This window comes from Triticum urartu, chromosome 5, assembly GCF_003073215.2.
Source record: "Triticum urartu cultivar G1812 chromosome 5, Tu2.1, whole genome shotgun sequence".
Lineage (NCBI taxonomy): Eukaryota > Viridiplantae > Streptophyta > Magnoliopsida > Poales > Poaceae > Triticum > Triticum urartu.
In genome coordinates, this window is record NC_053026.1 from 18,015,436 (window position 1) to 18,019,366 (window position 3,931).

General features: G+C 43.6%; 1 pseudogene; it reads right to left on the reverse strand.

The window, feature by feature from the left end:
* Positions 1-809: 809 nt before the first annotated feature.
* On the reverse strand, positions 810-1,300 carry LOC125506639 (annotated as a pseudogene).
* Positions 1,301-3,931: the final 2,631 nt, after the last annotated feature.

Here is a 3,931-nt window from a genome sequence, read left to right on the forward strand (position 1 = left end):
TCACAACTTTTACATTTGATGCCATATTATTTACACTTTTTTCCATGAAATATTTGGTCTCAAATGACCAATGCGATGACCATATTCATTCCATAGTTTATGATAATGTGGTGAACTTGGGCATGTAGGTGAATATTAGGAGAATAACGTATACTTGAACGATTTGATGAGCGTAATATATTGGAGCTTAATCTATATACTTCAATATCAACCTCCTATGACTTGTTCTCACAAATTTGTAAACGATTACAAGGGAGTATAGGATTCCTAGAAATAGATAGAGGAGACATACGTATACTGAGTCATTGCCTGACGACCAAGGATGAGCCCTACCACCTCCTCCATTGTTGTTGCCAATGGCACAGATGAGCCCCCGAACCTCATCACCACGTCAACCTTATCTCCTCCCACTACGAATCGTTCGTGGAATCTCACTGCTGCAAGGATGGAATCTCACAGGTAGTCATGGTGTGGTAGCACGGTCAGGAAGCCGGAATCGGATGCCATGGCCGGATCATGCCGCCGGCTCCAGCAGAGAGGCGTACCATATATACGATCTGAATTTCGAATTTCTATTTTTCAGTACCTGGCAAAGAATTTACTTCTTTTGTGGAAGAATCCATTTTGACCTTAGAAGCTTCTATTTACCACAAACAAATATGGAAATCCAGCAGAGAGGCGTACTTGTAGAACACCTGCTTGTCCACCATAATGATATAATAGGATAAGTACCACAAACAAATATGGAAATTGCAACATTCTAACCTTAGAAGCTTCCATTTACCTGAGATCTACAAGTGCTACTGTCACTACAATGGGAGAATTTTCACAAAAATCTCTTTCAGATTTTCATCTTCCGTCATTTGTTCCAAAATCCTGACATTGGAAATAGATTATGATGACGGGTTGCACTTCGCACGCTGTGCCTCTCTTGAAAAGAACAATTTGGACATTTGGTCTTTATTAGCTTATATATCATATTTGCCTTCTCTTGTGTTCCTTCTACGATTAGATTGTATGTATGGACAATCCTCTGCTGACCAATTCGATATGCACATCAAATTGCCCGCCTTTGGGCAGAAGGGTTCCACACAACATCGAGGAGCACCACACGCGACGCTCCAAAGAGGGTGATACCTTCTCCACACACCTTGGTAGATGCAAGCATCACCTTGGACTCGCTCTCGATATCATTGAAGTCCACCATCAAGGCCTTGCGGGTTTTAACAGAGACGTTTCCACTCATATACACGAGTTCGTTGTGTTTAGTCCACCTGAACTCTTTCATCGGCTGTCCCATGATCAAGTCCAATGGTTCAAGAAACTGGCTAAACACAAGCACTTGCTCCATTAAAGCTTCACTACTGGAATTTTCGTCTTTCCCGAGTGCAATTAGGCAGTCGACAATAGTATCTTTGTCGAGTTCCTTCCAAAGAAGTAGTTGGCAAAAATTAAAACTCGGCAAACAGGTACTTTGCCGAGTATCGTCAGCGAAACGGTCGGTAAAACAACAAAACTCGGCAAACAAGGCGTTGCCGAGTGCTAAACTCGGAAAAGGTGGTCTTTATTGATTGCCCCACTCGGCAAAAGGTGTTCTTAGCTACAATGCATTGGTTTACATTAGTAGAAAAAGGGCCTATAGTCCCGGTTCGTAAGGGCCTTTAGTCCCGGTTCCTGAACCGGGACTAAAGTGTCGGTACTAATGCCCCGACCCTTTAGTCCCGGTTCAATCCAGAACCGGGACTGATGGGCCTCCACATGGGCAGTGCGCAGAGCCCAGGCAGGAGACCCTTTGGTCCCGGTTGGCGGCACCAACCGGGACCAATAGGCATCCACGCGTCAGCATTTCTGTGGCTGGGGTTTTTGTTTTTTTTAAAGGGGGGGGTTTGGGGGTTTTGGGGGGTTAATTTAGGTGTTTCATATATTGTGTTAGCTAGCTATAATTAATAGAGAGAAGTGTCCTCTCTTATGTCCGTGCTTGGTCGACGCTACGTACTATACATACGTATAGAGATGACTAGACACGCTAGCTAGCTAGTAAGCAAACGAAGGAAACAGAAGATCGTCATGAACATATATGCATACAGAGAGAAGTGATATCGACCACCTCTCCTTCTCCGAGAGATTGGTCGAACAACAAGCTCTCGTATATCTATCCGACACTACCGGCTACATATATACAATAATTATCTCTTACAAATATAATCATACGGACGCATGGTCCACATAGTATTCTCCGTCTTCAGCGATCACGTGGTCAACAAAGAATGCCGCCAATTCCTCTTGAATTGCTCGCATGCGAGCTGGTGCTAGGAGTTCATTCCGCTTCCGAAACATCTAATTTGAAGAAGGGGGTCAATACATATATATATGAATGAATGAAACTCAACACAAATGATGGTAATAAAATAAAATTGTGAATATTGTTATTTACGCACTTCATATTGTTAGTCAGAGTACCCGCCCCTCTCACAAGTCGTGTGGCGGATGGACTCGCAGACGTAGTATCCACAGAAATCATTCCCTTGTTCCTGCCACAACCACTTTACAAGAAATAGAGGTCAATCAAACTGATAAGCAAGAATGCTAAATGGTATTGATGAAACTAGTGCTTGAATCACTAGGAGATGCGCGGGACATGCTACTATAGTACTTACTTTCGAGTGTCTAAATTGCAGCTCCTTCGGCAGTCCCGGAGCTTTTCTGGTGAATTTTCTCCAAACTCTGCCAGACAAAGAAAACAATTACTTGATATCAGGAAATGAACAAAGTTGCTGATATGGTGGATAATGATTGATTTAACTTACTTCTTGAGGATTTCAATCATGTCCGCATACTCCTGGGGTTCTTTTCGTCTAGAGTCCAAGACAGTTACTACTCCCTGCTCAAGCCTAATCTCTAGGAGAATATAGTGGAACCTGCGCACGCATGCATAACTCATCAATTACATTACTATAACCTGGACTAATATATAAGGGAAACCGAATATGCACAAGACAGTAACACTCACTTGAAGTTGTAAGGAAAGAGTATTATATCTTTGTGTTCATTTATTTTGAATGATCGTAGCAAGTTGGCCTCGGTATCTTCGGGACGATGTTCAACCTCAGTTGCATCTATGAGATATGTGTTAACGAACCCAATATCACCGATTTGTCTTTTATTCAATTCGGCGATCTTCAATGTGCATAATATAGTGAGGATAATTATAAATACATGCAATGAAAGAGATGAGCTATATAGAGAGACTTAATGACAAAAGTAGTAGTACTTACAGACAGTAGCAGGTGACCGTTGTTTTATCGAGGGCCAATTGATTGAAAATTTGATAGAACTCCTCAAATGCAATAGGCAACAGTTCAATTCCAACGAGGTCATGCTCCGGTTTAACTCTCGCATACAAAGTACTCCTCCCCCTAGACTCTCTGCAGATTTTCAAGTACCAATCATGTAATCTTCGCATCATCGTTGTTAAAGATTTTTCATCTTTGACGAGAGGCTTCCCGTACTCGTATCTGTGTATCTGCACCTCCATGGCATCATAATATACATCGTCGGGCAGGTAATCGTCAACATTGCAATAACCGGGCACCATCCTCGGATCGACGATGTCGCTAGGCACCTTCAGCGGGGGGCACGATTGCTTCGCTTGTTCGCCGAGCTAGGCAATTTGTTTCCCAGCTGCTCGTCATTCTTTCAGCCTTTGATCACTGACTGTACTTCCCGACCGCTCCGCCTCGGCCCATGTCTTTGCAATAATGCGCTCATAGTTGCCTTTCGGCGGAGACTTGGGTGGTTTTGCCAGGGCAGCCAGAGTGCGCTTCACTTTCACCGGATCTACCTTCTCCTCCGGAGGTGGAAGTCTCTTTGCTTTCAACCCTTGAAACCAGTCATCCACTTCGGTTCGCGCGATCTTCGCGTTCTCCTCCGG